At 49.1% G+C, this 16,381-nt stretch overlaps 1 long non-coding RNA gene across 1 annotated transcript in view; it reads right to left on the bottom strand.

Annotated features, from left to right (window-relative positions):
- The window catches only part of LOC106491312 (uncharacterized), an 89,547-nt gene extending 77,302 nt beyond the window's left edge, over positions 1-12,245 (bottom strand). The window contains exon 1 of the long non-coding RNA XR_001293757.2: positions 12,179-12,245. This is a non-coding gene — a long non-coding RNA (uncharacterized lncRNA). The remainder of the gene's footprint in view (positions 1-12,178) is intronic.
- Positions 12,246-16,381: the final 4,136 nt, after the last annotated feature.

Genomic DNA, 16,381 nt, shown 5'->3' with positions numbered 1-16,381 from the left:
TAGACCTGCTTTTCTGTAATAAATCTCACTTATCAGCTAGAAACAGGTGACATTTCAAGCCTGGCTGTCTTCTCAACACAATGGTTTGGGCTGGCAAGTCTGTTCCAGGTATGTCATTGAAGAGAAGGGCAGATGAAGGTCCCTTTTCCTTTGGATGTCATAGTGAGCTCCCTTTTGAATTCTGACACTGGACATAGCAGAAGATTCAATTATACTACTTCTAGGTGTCCCAGCTATCACATCAGAAGGGAGAAAGTGCCTAGGCAAGGTGGTTGGACTCGCTAGCATGGTGATAAAGCTCTAATGTACTTCATCACTCTGTGAGTGAGATCCTTATTTGGGATAAAAAGCCATAGCTCTCTAGACCCCAGCTGGACTGTGTGAGTTGATAGTAGAAGTGGACTTCACAGAACCACGGAAATGCTGGGGGCCTCTGGGAGTCCTCTCACTCAAAGAAAGATTATCTCCAGCCATGGCTTAGTGTGTTGAGTTCTGGAGACCTCCAAGGATGGAGATCCCACAGCCTCCCTAGTCACCTGTTCCAGTGCTGCACCGCGTTCCTAGTGAACTCCTTTTTCCTCATCCCCAACCTCAACCTCCCTGGCTGCCATCTAGGCCTATTGCCCCTCATTATGCTATCTACTGCTGTTGAGAAGAGTTTGGCTCTATCATCTCTGTAACCACCCTCAAAGCAGCTGAAGTTATTTGATGCTGGTTTTCAAACCTGGATCCTAGAGTCAAGCCAGCTAGCCACTGCTGCTGGTCAACAGGATGCAGGCTCTAAGGGGATGCCATGAAATATTGGTCTGACACTGCTGTTGAAGGGAATATCGGCACCACGGCAAGCTATAAAGTAGGCCACAGACATCCTTGGGACAGTTTCTGCCCAGACACTTGTTCCTTCAACAGGACTCCTTGACCCTTCACAACTGTTTCAGTGAGAATCATTAAGATGACGAAAGTAGGCCAGACAGCAACCATTGCTGTACTCAGCAACCCATGAAGGACACCTCACGACTGGACTAGCAAGGTAATAAGTCTCATCACAGTCTTTTGATACCTTCCCTCTCTGTCTGCAGACTCTCTCCTCACCTTCTGGCCATCCTGCCTGCTGAAGACCCTGTCTCAGGTGGAGCTGGATAGGTTTTGCTGTGGAAAAATGTCACTTTATCAAGATTTATATAGTTCAGAGTGAAATCTCTGTTGGATCAGGCTCAGTTCAGTTCAGACCCCTCGTCTGTGTTCTCTATCATGGAGCTATTGTCTCTGTTAGCTTTGAAGGTTTTGGCAGCATCTGAGTCCAAAATCAAATATTTTTGTTTTCTTTCAAATGGTAATGCCAAAGCCACGGGATTCACGGGGAGGTATGACCAATGACTTCACTAGCTTTTGGATCACTCTCTCAGAAATGACTAATAATTTCTACTATTTTGTTAGTGGAGCACAGGAGTCTGTTGTCTCAGGGTTTTGTAACAATAAACCTGACATCATGGTCCCTGGTGTGATTTGGCAGGAGACTTCACAGCTTCTCAGGGCCACGGTGTTCCTGGGTGTGAAACGGGAAGAGCGACACTGCCCTGTAGCTCCACGTCGGCAATGTGCTTAGAGATTCTTGAATACTTGGCACTAGACATGCTGTATTACCCCCCTCTGTCAACTCCTGTGTCTAAAGCTGGCAACCTGGCAAGGGGCATTATTCCAGGTCTGTGCTGTCCATCAGATAACCTGGCAGGAAGACTTGCAAGTCCTATCTCCCCACTTAGAGCCATCTTCTGCCCTATAGCTCAGTGACCCACTGGAGATGACAAAACCACGGCGTTTTGTCCTGGGACTAGCTGGCAACCCAAAAACAGGACTGGCAGTCAGCTACTTGCTGACTTACCCTGTTCGGTGACAGGCTCTGAGGGCTGCTCACTGCCTATTGCTATTGCACTTGGCAACCCACTCAGGACACCACCCCCTCAGCCACCGCTGCGGAGACGTTGCACACCGCATGCACCACTGGGGACTCAGCAGAGACACAGGGAGGAGACGATCTCAGCTCCTTCCTGCCCCTGTTCCCAAGCCCACAAGGTACTGGGGATGGGAGGACTATAGGGCACTTTCTAGGCAGGTCCTGCTGGAGGTGCTGGGGGAGAGGGAGGAAAATTCTGATTCAGTTTACCAAGTGCCACCTCCCAGTGCCATTGCAAGTCAGATTCAATTTCTCAGTGTTGCCCTCTGCATATTTTATCCACGAGCAGATTTGTGTACATTCAAATACAATACAAAGCTGCACAGACAGTATCAAAAGAGGCTAGAGAGGAAAAGGCAAAGGGAAGCTTGTTCTTTTTTTCTTTAGGCTTATGAAAGACACCTCTCAGATAGCCTGGGAGAAGGGGCGGGAGCCATGCTGGACCCTCAGAGCAGGCAAAGGAGGAATTAGCAGTCAGGTCCCAAGCATCTGAGATGCTCAGGGCAGGGACCGGCACTGGTGATGCTGGGGTAGAGTATTTAATAAGCTCATCCCATGGCAGCATCACCTGAGAGAGCAGGGTGTCAGCTCCAAACTTGCTACACATCATCTCTCCAGAGAGAGGGAGAATCCCTTGGATATTGCAAAGGTTTCATGGGAATACCCTGCTGGTGAAAGAGGGCATTCCCCAGGAGATCTTTGTGCAGATATGGGTGTGTAACGCAACCCTTTAAACACACACTCGACAAAGAGAAGCACCGTGTTGGATGATTAAATCCCCCATATACCTGCAGGAAGTGGGGAATATATCCTGCTCATCAGAGCTATGAAACATATTCACCTGTTGCGAGAATTAATCCTTTTTGTACTAACAGTGAGTGGCAGAGCTGTGCACAAGGAAATCCTGCATGAAATGAATCCCTGCTAAAGAGGAAACCAAGTCAAAAGGTGGGTTTTACTGCCTGCCAAGGCTTTAAGGTTTTAAAGGGTCTCTGGTAGAATTACAGTATTAGCAGGCTATTATTATGGGTGAGGATATCAAACTGCTATGCACAGCAAGCAAAGGATGGGAGATTTGAGATGGGAAAGAAATGCATAAAGAAAACAAGGTACAAGGGGGAGAGCGGAGAAACAGTCATGTACAGAGAGGAGGAAGGGTGATAAATGATGGGGGAAGATGCTGGGGGGGGGGGGGAGAGAGAAAGAGACCAGCGTTGAGAAGTAGGAAAAGGAGAAAAGAGAAAGACAAAAAGAAGAGGAGAAAGGGAACGAAGAGATAAATGAGGGCAAAGACCATCTCATCAGTTTGCAATTCCACCCTGGTGGAGAGGAAAATTGATGTCTTGAGCTTTTTTACAGCCAACCTCCTGGGTATGGGACAAAAGACAAGTTATTACCCAACCCAGGGTCAGGTCCATAGCCTGCCAACCGCTTAGACACATTCAGAGAGCCCATGAGAGCCGTAAATCAAGGGGACCAAAGGGATCACGAAGAGACTGGGATCAGACAGAGAGCAGCAGCCAGCTCAGCGGATGCAATATAATCACAGAAGAGGAGTGAGCCTGGGAGCAATGCGGGCTGACAAGGAGTGCCCAGCGCAGAAGAGTTCTGCTCATCTCTCCTTCATGCCATTCCTAAGGACAGCGCTCCCCCAGAGATGCAATTCCCCCTGCATTTCCTCCTGATTTCTCTTCCTATTGATTTCTAAGCTCTGAATGCCATTTATTTTTGCTTGCTTGATTCACTCATTCATTGAATAAAGGCATCATCACTATTATTATTATTATACCCGTCATCGGGCTCCTCATCACACATTATATTATTTGCATTGCAGAGCTGGAAGATTTCAGGTTGAGGCAGGAAATTTGTGTGAGTTGTTATTACTGCAATCAGATGAAGTGAGAATTGGATCGGCAAAGGCTGCCAGAGTGCAGCTTTCCCAGCAGGACACAGAGGCTCTGCCCAATCAGGGGAGGCTGCGGTTTTGCTGCGTGCGTCCCACCAGCAGTTTCGGACTTGCCTTTGGTGTCTCCATCTCCCCTCCCATCCCTACCACCCACCCCCAACTGGCCCCCAGCAGAGAATGGGGAATGTATCAGTATAGGAGGGTGAGGAATCAGAAAAGACTTGGCGAGATTGCACATTTTCTGCCTTGCTGATGGTATTTATTAGACAACAGAAAATAGCTATTTTACCATCTGCCTTGTAAAAAAAAAAAAAACTCATTAAATTAATGGAATGTGCAGCTGCCGAACAGAGTGTTCCTCTTCCTGCTGCCTCCCAAGCAGCCAGCACTCGCTAGAGCAGGGAATCGGGCTGCCGAAAGCAGCAGAGACCAGCTCTGGCTCGCGTGATGGGAGACACCGGCCAGAGACAGACGGCCAGACAGCCCCCTGCTCCTTGCAGCCCTGGGCTCTTCCTGCCAGACTGCAGGTGCCCCGCTGCCTCCTTGGGCAGTGGTCCCACCACGTGCAGGGTGCAGGATCTGCCTTGCTCACTGCCTTATGCAGCCAGGAGTTCGTCCCTCTCCTGCACACACGCCTCTGCTGTGGAGCCTCTGCTTGTAAGGGCGCCTGGACTAGTCTGTTCAGCAGGCTGAAAATACCTCCTTTTTCCTAAGCAGAAGGTGACCCAAACTTTGGATTCAGAGCATCAGCATTGCCCATCACCCTTTGTTGACCACAAAAAGTTCTTGGGGCAAGTAAGGTCCTAATTTCAGTGCCTCAGTCTTCTCAATTAACACAAGCCAGTCAATCTGTCACCTGTAATCCATCTCTACATGTCAAAGTTAGAAGTGATTTGAGGTGGTGCACCTGCTTCTGTGCCCCATGGAGGTGTTCAGCTGCAAGTGCAAAGCTCAGCAAATCTAGAAACCATCTGACGGCATAATCCAGAAGCCCTTGTACAGATAAGCTTTCGCTTTGGCTCAGAACAGACCAAAAATCACAAACCAAAACCTTTTTCAAGACCAAGACAGGAGCACCATAAGCCAAAGGTCCTGGACAATTTTTAAAGGTATTAACAAAACTGAGAGGACTGCAAACATTTTAATGACAGTTTTACCAATTCATTTGTACCTGGCACTGAACAGCACTGATGAGTTTTAAGTGAACCTTTACTTTCAATATCCTGCAGAGCACAAACAGTGTTTGGTGGAGAAGTGGTTGCCAAAATCCCACATACACATGGTTTTGAGAAGCAGGTCCAGCAGTTCATATCTCCAGGGGGGCCCTGGATATATCAAGTGCCACAACACATTCCCTTAGCTGATACACTCATTGCCTCCCCACCTCGTTACAAATAACACCTGAAGAGCGATGTTTACTACTACTTTGGGTCCAACAGTTCCTCTCCTAAATGACTAAAACCCTTTGTTAGATGTGTCAGCACTGATAATGTTTCAACATCACTCCAGTATAATCTGCATTTAATCCACACTTGCATTTTCTGCAGCTAATCCCTCTGCTAACGTCCAGGAGTTCTCGGTGCTCGCACTGCTCCTTTGACGATGCAATCCCTCCCTCATGGTCCTCTCCTCATTCTTGTTTTAAGAAGCTTGCCTATATAGATTTTTGACCTATATAGCTTTATACATGAACTTTCTTCCCTTAAATTTGCTCCTTTAGCGGTTATGGAGCAATGTGGGAAAGCTGACCTTGGGAGACGGGTCTGGCAGCAGAGAGGCCATTTCTGTCACATCAGCGGAGAGAGCAGGAGGAGGTGGCCTTTCAGATTTCAGCATGCAAATGAAAGCTATGGGACTACAGCATGTCCAATCGCTTCATGCCTAAATAAATCCTGACATAATAAGCCCTAATACCGCCAAAGAAACTATTACAGTCAGTCACAAAAATAATCCACATTGAAAATTGGTGAGAATACCTCTCCCCAATGGAATAACATGGCTCCAGAGGATCAGTTCCAGTCAAAGAGAATAATTTCATGTTTACCCAATATACGAGGGCAGCTCCAAAAGGCAAATGTTTGATGCCAAGAAAACTCTGCTTAAACCAGATTTTGTCACCTCCCATCACAGACTTGCTTTTAAAACCCACGATCAAGAACAAAACGAAGGCCATGAAGGCAGAGACCAAATCAAAGTCCACAGGGATATCCTGGCCGTCTCTTACACAGCTGCTTTCAGACCTGTCAACCCCTTAAATAGCAGCAAGGGCAAAATGCCACCCAATTGCATCAAAAGCACATTTCCTGGTTTTCAGGGGTTAACAGCAGGATTTCACCAAGCCTTTGCCTGCATTGCCATTGGTCTAAGGAGGCAGAGCCGTGTCTGCAGTTCACTTTCTACCCATGCAGTGCCAGGCTAGGTGCTTGCTCTGGGTCATGTGTGTATTCGCACACATGGTCCTGGATCACACGGCTTGCTGGAGGGCACATGGGCATACGCTGCCTCGTTCAGCCTGGCTGGTGTCACGCGCCCCACGGGACCCCTGGGACACAGGAGCTGGGCTGCTGAGCTTCCTAATAGAGTGGGTCATGGGGTTGCCTTAGAAAGCAATTTAGCCAGAGAGTCAGACATGACAGGGTAGGGAAAAATGTTGTCAGGCATTTTCTTGTAAAAACGTTTGCTTTCTTGTAAAAAATCTCTAGCATCTGTTTTTTTTTTGAAAAATCTAGTGCCTTTAATTAAAACTCCAAGCCTTTCACAGGCAATTTTGACAGAAACCACGACATTTTTCAATGTTGCCCTTGGACAAGTCATAAGTATTAGAACCTCCGATACATGGGACACTGTGAAAGTGCCTCTGCATTTAGGAGCGTTTTGGAAGGACACTGGTCTTTCTGCCATCAGGTGCGTTGGTAATTCTGTGATGATTTTCCTGTGTTTGTCTTTCCCATATCTGCATGAGATGTATGTAGTATGTGTGGGTGCTGCATTCCTACAAACAGAAGGTTTCATGGTTGTACATGGTTAGGAAAAAATGCAGTATGAACATCACAGCCTTATCTGGTTGCAGGGCTCTCCAGGCATACAGAAGTGGGGATTAGGAGGCAGGGAACTGCATACTTTCCACATCCGTGTGTGCCTCTCAGCCGCCTGAATAGATTTGGAGTTGCATCACTTCGTGAACAGGAGGATACACATTTACAGCTGTCCAGGGTAACTTGGATTTTGGGTAACTTGCTTGTTGTAAGTGGATTTGCTCAGTAGCAGGTTGATGTAGTGCCTGAGATTCTCTGATGCCTCCAACCATCGCTCCTTGCTCAAGATGCCTTCAACTCGCATGCCAGAAAGGCAGGTGTGGAGGGAGAGATCCAGTGGCTTTAGCCTGCCTGTAAACTTTTTTTAATATAAAATCTCTTGCTTAAGGCCGCAGCTGCAGAGAGCAGCCACTCTGCAGGGCCTGCTCACACATGTGCAGGCCCAAGGCCACCTCCAGTCATTCACGGGGGACAAATAAGCAAACGAAGGGCCTCATCCTCCTGCCAAGCTGTTTTGCCTCTTATTGCCACGGGTCTGATCTCGGCATCATTTCCCTGTCGCTCCATCCCCCTTTTTTCCCTGTGTGTAGGGAAACACCGGGCTCAACCTCCAAACCTGAGCATCCCCGGATGATTAAAGGGAGCACTGCCTTTCAACTCGCTCTGATTGGGGTTGACGGCTGTGCAGCGTTGGACACTTGACTCTAATGATGCGCGAAAACCTCCCTGCCGTGACCAGTCTTTCCTGGCTGTGGAAAACAAGGAGAAAAGGGAGGGGGAATCCTCCAGCAGGAGCCCCAGATCAGATGGAGAGGTTTGTCGCTCAGGTCGGTCCCTCCAAGGCTCGTCCACGCCGCCTGCGTGCAGCCGGAGAGGCCCCCGGCTTCGCAATACTAATGAAGAAGCAGTGTTGGGGCCGGTGGCTTTCAGCTCCACGGTCATTTCACGGACACGGGAACACGAGGCAAAGATGCGAGCAAATAAACCGCCTGGGGCCACGATGCGCAGGGAGGCTCTCGCGCTCGCAGGAGGGCAGCCCATGCCTTGTCCCCGCTCCAAGTCACCCGGGGCGACAGACTGACACGGCTTCAGAGCCGTTTCCATCGCTTGCGCTGAGAGCCTGCTCCCGCCAGCAGGGGATCAGAGACACCCGCCTGGCGTCAGCCTCCTGCACGGACGAGACGTGAACCGCGCCGGCTACGTTCGCCGCCTTCCTTCGCCCACCACCTTCTCCCCAACACCCCTAAGGACGCCTCAGTTCAAAGCGGATCCGAACTCGGCGTGCACAGCCCAACCCTCCCCCCCGGACAAGTGACCTTTCTAAGGGCTCTCTGTGCCGAGACAGGCTGCTCTCCGGAACGGATGAGGCATCTCCTCACGCTTGGATGGGGCTGTACAGCGGCGCAGGGGGTGGCCGTGCCGGGTGGCAGCGGGCCGGAGGCGGCCTGCGGCGAGTGACCCTCAACGTGACATTGATGGCTCTTAATTCTTAAGCCTGCTTTGGAAGGATTTCAGCCGATCCTATTTAATCACTGCAGCCTCTTCTCTGTGCAGCGGCACGAGTTTTCCCTCAGCTGCTTCTCTCCAAGAACTGGAGCGCTGCCACGCTCCCATCCCGCCGCGGGTCCACGGCTCGGCACGGGAACGCAACCGCTGCCGCCGCCACGCTCTCCCTTCCCGGCACACTTTGCTCCGGGGGCCGGGAGTGCTTGTTTACCAGCGTGTAGCTCAAATATCATTTGCTTAATTTTCACCCCGCGCGCACGGGAGGACTCGATTTCTTGTTAACAAAGGGCAGCGCTTCCTGCAGGTGCGCCGCGAACTCCCCGCAATTGGGTTTTGCTGTGCACAGCATTAAATATTTAAGCGCTTGTCAAAACGTTGTAACGATTTTTTTGGTCTTGTTCCATTAGCTCCGTTTCCAAAGGCCACCACTGGAACTACTGAACATTTATTTCTATTGAATCCAACTCAGAAGTTATGATCTGAGAAAGCAGGAGACAGGACAGTATGTTCTGCGGTGCCTGCTTTTCCTCACCACCGCTCAGCCGAGACATGCCAGCCTTTGAAATATCATTTTTACTCCTACCTTAGGAAAATAAAGAGATTGATTCTGCCGTCTGCTTGATTCACTATTGCCGGCTAAGTAAATTACATAAACATTAGTTAGTTGGCTTCCACGTGAAAGTTTTGGGGTTGACATTTTAAATGCTTTAATTTGTGTCGGCTCGTTGTGTGATCTAGATTCCTGCCCTAAGTGGAAAGTGATTATTCTTAGGTTATTTTGCCGTTGTTGGAAAGGTGTGGCTGCAAGTCTCTCACTCACTGCCTCTGCATGAATAGCATCATATTGTGCTAATACTGTGAACATTAGGCAAAAATCACTGAAGAAAGCAAATGAATAGGACCAAACCATAGCCAGACAGGAGTTGAGGGAGTCCAGGATGCCGGGGTTCATTTTGGTCCGAGGTATCACTGCATGGGGCTGAGACAGATGCCCTCTCCACAGGTTGGGCTAATGGAGAAGCAAAGATGGTGCAGCGAGGTGCCGGGACCCCCTCGTCCGTGGGAAAGGCAGGACAGGGCCAGCTCCCGCCCCTTTTGGAGGGGCAGGAACGCAGCGGGTGCCTCTCACCCCGCAGCAGGCATCCTCGCCCCAGCCCCGTGGCGGCTCCCGCGCCTGGGCGCTCTGCAGAGCCGGCTCCCTCCCCGCCACGCCGCGCTGCCAGCACAACGACAAGAGACCCAGAAACACCGAAGACGGCCTATTTATCAATCTAACCTCAAACGAGTGGCCCAGTTTACCTCGACTGCGGGAAGAGCGCTGTTCCTGCGGCGGGCGTGGTGCGGCCGAGGGCCGAGATGCTCACGGGGGGACGCCGGAGAAGCGCCACTCGCCGCTCCCATCCGGCACGCGAGGGGCTCCTGCGTCCCAGCCACCTCCGGGCGCTCAGCATCCCAGGCGAAATGAGACCCTCATCCCCCTCCCCACTCCAGGGCCACCAGCAGGTGCAACGTGACATCCCCTGGGCGTCCCCAGGAGGAATCCGTGGGCTGAATTTGGGGGAGAAAGGGAAGGCTAAAAGCAATTTTTAAAAGCTTCCCAAGTCCTGGTGTCTCTCTATTCAAAGAGAAGGGAGAGCCCACCAGTTTCATCCCTGCCTTCGCCTGGATCTGCCAGCGGCGTTGTAACCCCCAGCAGTGACATCACAGGCGGTTGCCATGGGGATGTCGCAAACTCCACGCTATGACTTCACCACCAGCTTACGGAAAGGGATGGGCAGCAACGGAGGCAGCACTTCCTAAACACAAGCATCGTCAGTAATTAGCAAACTGGCAATGAAAATGAGGATGAAACACAGGATAGGAACATAAAACCATTTTAGAAGTATGATCTATCGGAAAGTATTCCCTAATGAGAAAGCGCCTCCTTAATGGATCCTCCATTCTTAAGTAAACTGCAAAAGGCAGGGAATAAAACAGAAATTATAGTGATTTGTTTTATTGGGCATTTCACTGAGTAATTAAGAGGATAATTAGGAGCAAGAACATTAAAAGGCATTACGCTCAGCCCTCACCGTGCTCTGAAGGAGTGAGCTATCGAACACGCAAGCGTTGCCCGATGTTTCCCCATGCTAACACAGGGTTTCCCGGTGTGAGGGAGATGTGCGTGTGTGCATCAGCACGAGGGTCACATATGCGGTGGGTACAGGTACAAAACCAGTTCCCCCGAGGCACACCAGGATGCCTGAGCTCCACCATCCACCCTCATGGACCCCTATCCCCATTTCCCCTCCTCATCTTTCTCATCAGAAAAGACACCTGAAAGTGCCCACATAACTAATCCGGGTCAGACTGGTGCCCAGCACTGCTCCAGGAGCCCTCAGCGGTCACACATTCAGTCCAAGCTGCTCCTCTGCCATATCCAGCCCTTCCCACCGAGGAGGAAACCTTGGTCTCTACCAGCCAACACATCCATGAAAACACAGATGCACTGGAGCCACGAAATCTGCAGCTCCTTCCTGACCCTGGCATGTCACACTCCACACCGTTTGCCCACCCGCGTGGCGCTCTCCAACACAGCCACCAGGACGCTGAGTCCCACCAGGGGTTTCCCCTCCAGCCCACCCAGGGATGCATGTCACACACCGAGACCCCAACACTTCACACAGTCTGGACATCCCCGGCTGAGAGGCCTCAGGGGAAAGCCAGGCACAACAAGAGCAATCAATGCTCATTGCGCATCCAAAATGTTTCAGTCGCTGCAAGGGGCGAACGCAAGCCCAGCGATGAGGAAACTGGAGCGAAAAGAAAGGACTTTACTGAAGGCAGTGAGTCCCACTGCACATGCATTTGTAAACACAGAGACGGAGAGGATAAATAGGCTAATTCATGTTATTGCCTCAAGCCACTTGTTCAGGAGAGAAAACAAGCAAACAACCAACCCAGAAAAAAAGGGTGTCCAAGAGAAACCCCGGTCTGTGACACTGCAGTTGGCAGCTCTGACCGGTTGCCAAGGATTAAGCAGCTCCTAGCTGCTCACTTGGTCTGAGGCCATATCACTTATTTAGGAAAGCAAAACATCACCTTAAACACAGAAAAAAGGCTTGCCTGCTTTAACCTGGCCTACACGGTTAGAAGGAGGTGGACCCCATTGCTCATCTCTCCCTAAGACGATGGACGTGACAGATACAATCCAGTTGGCATGCTGGGCCAGATGTTCAAAAACTCACCAGCCTTTGCTTTCTCTCTCCCATCTCAGCTTTGCCCTGCACAGCCTTTCCTGCGATCCCTGCATGGCCGCTACAGTGCCAGGGATGCAGCGATTCCCTCTGCCATGTTTGACTCAACCCTGGGACGGTCACGCAACCGAGCACGTGCTCCGCTTTCTCGTGACGATGCTGGAAAGAGGCGAAGCTGCATCGTTCCTAGATGCAGAAGCGCCCAGTGCTGCCCTAATTCTGCCTTTGTTAAAATCAATAGGAGTTTGACAACAAAATTCCACAGGGGCAGATTAGACCAAGAGCAAACACAGCAGAAAACACCATCATCAACCACTTCTGCCCAGTCAGACAGGGCAGGTAGAGCCAGCAGGGCCGAGAGCTGTTGTGTGCAGAGCGGTCCCAAACTGAGAGCTTATCTATGACTCCAGGCCGATTTAGATAAGCACTTCTGAAGTTCCCCTCTTGCAAACACCTCACACCTCCACCCCAGGCAATGCAACAAGCAGGTTTAGTGTAATGGAAACGGGGAACAGAGGATGAAAAATATAATAGGTTGTACCTGAAGGTGCATCCTTCCTTTCTCACCAAGCAGCTGGGAGGATGGGGCTGTCTCTCGGTAATTTTCCAACATCCTGGGTTGTAGGTAGCTTTATGCACTAATTGTGGTTGGAGCTGTTGATGAAAGAGCGCAAAGAAACAAGATTTTAAATGTGAAGTTTGGGGCTACTTTTCTCCCAGTTTTGTATTATCATGACTTCTTTTTAAAATCTTTTTTTCTATGATTGCCCAAGTTTCTGGTTCAAATCTCTAAAAATAAGTTGTGGAACTTCTTCCATCTACTATATGTATGATGATCAAAATCACTACATAGCCTAAATGTATATTTTGCAAGGGTCCCAGGACTGCGCGGTTCCTAGTTTAACTGGGAGCCAGAGGGATGAAACTACTTTGCAAATAATGTAACATGCTGATTTTACCTGAACTCAAGGGAAGAAGCTGCAGCGGCTCCTTGCCATTCTTTCTGAGATTAAACTAACTAGAAATTGAGTTCACTAGTAAAAAAAATCTGCAGCAGACCAATTTCCTCCAGCACCAGGGGAGCATCCCAGGACTGCAATGAAACCGTGCCTCAGCATGTGGCTGCTAGCGCTGCCTGGGCACGGGGGACAAATAGACCTGCTGTCCTTTTCCTGGGAGCACATTTTTAACTGGAGAGAGATGTGCATTTCTCAAGATCGACTTCAGCCAGTTCTTTGTTATGCAGTTAGAGAGACAACTTTCGCCTTTAGCATCACAAATGCCTTCTCCGGAGAGAAGGAAGCTCGGATGTCTGCAGCACTGCATCTTTATGGTGAATTGCCTATTGATGACTTTGTGGTTAATATATACAATGAGAAACTGAGGAGCTAATATAATGCAATTTTCCATGTTTACTGCATTATTACTGTGGTTGAATCTGCTGATTAGTTCCTATTTTTCTTGCCATCTCTTCCTGAGCATCCCTTTTATTTTTGCCCTGTTTATCTGCATATGGAGTCATTTATCCACCCGGCTGGTGTAACAGCAAGCAGGACTAAAACTGTAATTTCTCCTCCCTTTCAAGTTTAATCTTGCAGACCTCGATCTATGCGATATCGCTATTATTTTGTCTGTATCTGATCTAACAGGAACCAGTCATTATTTTTGCCTTAAAAAAAAAGAAAAATGGAAAAAAACTAATCTGAGCAAGAGATAATGATGGCTGTGGCACTAATGATCCTTGGCGTATCTCCTTACAATGATTCCAGTGCTAAAACAGACACTGTTTGTTTCCCTCCTCTATCCATAACGGCAAGACTGACCCTCAAGCACAGGCAGCTCCCCACCAATAAACAACATTGTCCTGATCTCCCAGGGGATTCATTTCACTGCCAAATATCTCAGCAGGCCTTCTTATTGTCTTAACTTATTTACCCAAATAGTGGAAAAACAACTCGAGCGGAGCCAGACACTCTCCAACAGCATGACTTTAACTGGTTCCTTCAGTGTTTGTTCCCTTACAAAGTAGGAAAGTACCTTCCCCTGATGATTATTAATTGGAAAGGAAGGAAGGGAGGAAGGAAATTTCCTACAACACAAACAATGCCAGGAAGTGTTCCTCGTTACTGTTCCTTGAAGATCACGGCAAGACATTTTGCCCCCCAGCTTCCTTAATTTCTATTTAGCTCCCCATCTCCAAGCAGACTATTTCCCCAGCTGGAGACCATCAGCTAAAGCACCAAGCAACACTGGTACATGCACACTGACCCCGTCAGCAGGCACCGATTTACTTGGGAGATGTGGGAGAGAACTGAAGGAATCCCTCTCTTCCAAACTCTCCTTTCCAGCATCCCGAATAGCCAGTGGTTTTGCAAGTAGCGAGCATGTCCTCCCTTCCTCTTCCCCGCGTGTGTCTGATTTGCACTATCATCCTGTGGTTTATATCTGTGCTGCGCTCTTTACATCCGCCTGCAGCCTAGAGACCTTCACATGCCCTCCCCTTCCCCCCAGGAATTTTATAAATAAATCACGGGGCCACATTCGGCTCTTGTTCTCACTGATGCAAGCAGGGACTTGGAGCTGTTTCAAAGGCACACGGCACCAACAGGGCACAGGATCTGGCCCATCCCCTGCACTAGGCTTCACACAGGAAAGACTTGCAGAAATCAAGCTAAGCTTTTTTCCCCACATCCTTTGACCGTGGGATCAAACAGGCAGCAGGCTTGATTTGGGGAGCCCTTTGCTCAACATGGAGCTCCCACCGGGCTGTATCAGCTGCCCAAACTGTGGGTTGCCCGCACCAAGAGGACAGGGTAGGAGGGACATTTGGTAGGGTTTTTTTCCCCAGGGAGGAATCTGTAAATAAGTAGTACTCAAAGCTGAGTTATTTTGAGCTAGGGACAGGCCTTCTTCTTAAACAGCTGCAAATTGGGGGCAAACAGCAGAAAGGAGGGGAGGGAACTGCTTACTACCATCTCTAGCTGCTGCCCAGCACTGGGGGACCCTGGGCATTTCTTAGTCTTGATACAACACAGCATGTGCATTATGTTTATTATTAATGAAAGATTAAGCATTACAAAGAGCATTATTAATTTTAAAGCTACTAATCATCATCATCATCTGTCCCTCACTTCACCCAGCAAGCCTGAGAGCTATAATGAAAGAGCATATTCCAACTCAGAGCATCTTTAAAGGATGCTGCTGCGATTCAAAGCCCAGCTCCACAGCTCACGGCTATGGCCATTTTCTGCAACTAGTGAGGAACCTCTCCTCAAAGGTCTTCTAATGTGAATGACCATAAAAAGCCAGGGACGGAAGACAAATAACTCAATTATCCCTCTCTTTGGAAAGAACTCACCCCAACCTCCCAGCTCTGCAACACCAAGTTGTTTTTTCTTGTCCTAGTCACCACCCACATCATCAGCCTGAAAGAGTGCACGTTTGCAAAGTGACCTCTTCTGTCACACCTGTCATTAGATGGTGATGCCCCGTTTTAGCACTAAGAGAAAGATTGCGTTTCCAGAAACGCTCCTTGCCCTTCCCCGCCCTGGGAAAATCCAGCTCTTTACAGTCTCAAGGGAGCACGAGCCAAGCAGACGCCACTAGAGACTTCTCACAACCGAATTCTCCATGGCATAGGACAGTCTCCGTGACCCAAGGACACTCATCTCAGCTCCAAAAGGCAGCATCTGATCACTTCACAGGTGGTCCATCAGCACAAGGGGAAACCAGGAGCAGGGCCATACCTGCCCTGAATCCTCCAGCATCCCAAGGGTAGGCTGGATTCAGGGTGTCAAAATAGCACACGTGCAAGCGCAAAGCATTCATTACATGCCAGTAATAATGTTTTCCTGCCACGTGTGGCATATTAGCATTGGTGGTTAATCAAACCTCCTTTGTATTTTACTGGGGGAATAGGGAGAGAGAGGCGTTTTACAGGGGAGAGTCGCAAAGAGCCCCCACCTAGAAAATAGGCTATTTTTGCTGCTGGAGGAAGGACTCTTATCCCCTTCTTGTGAAAGAGAGATAGAGGCCCAAAGAGGTTAAGAGACTGGCTGAAACTCAGAGAGGAATCTGGTGGCAGAGCTTGGAGCATAACTCAGATCCCAGAGACTAGTAACCAGGACTGAGACCTATGTTTAAGGGCTATATAAAGACTGTACCAGGCTCAGGGTGGAGAGCTGTGTCCAAAACCTGGGCCTCAGCACAAGTCTATCCACTCTTGCCTGTCAATCCTGCTGTAAACCATGCCAATATGAGATGCTGCAGAGCAAGAAAGTGGTGAGGAACACTTTGTTTGCTTACCCAGATCTTTCCTAAGCAGGCAAAGACCTGGCTCCTCATCTGAGTGCTAATTCTCACCCTCTTTTAGCCCATCTTTTTGCAGCTTTTCTACAAATCCAGAATACATTTGAGAGATCAGCACAATGTTTAGTGAGAAAATCGTATGCTACATTTCCGCTTGGCATGATTTTGAAATGGTTAAGCTGTTAAGCCCTGAAAGGGAAGTTTTAAGAATACAGTGAAAAAAAAGCCAAAAACAAAAATAAACCATTGGCGGCAAAATCAGAGCATGACAAAAAGGAACTGTTTTGATGGATCCCTTTTTCCAAAGGAACAGTGCACACTGGCTGCTGCTTTCCAATGTCAGGATCTCTGCAGTTGTATGCCGCTTGGGTTTTCATTACAAAAGGGGGAGGAAAAAAAAAAAAAAGAAGTCAACTCTAACATACACAAAGGGAGA

This window comes from Apteryx mantelli, chromosome 16 (assembly GCF_036417845.1).
Source record: "Apteryx mantelli isolate bAptMan1 chromosome 16, bAptMan1.hap1, whole genome shotgun sequence".
NCBI lineage: Eukaryota > Metazoa > Chordata > Aves > Apterygiformes > Apterygidae > Apteryx > Apteryx mantelli.
The sequence above is the reverse complement of the archived record's forward strand: the minus strand, read 5'-3'. Positions and strand labels throughout refer to the sequence as shown.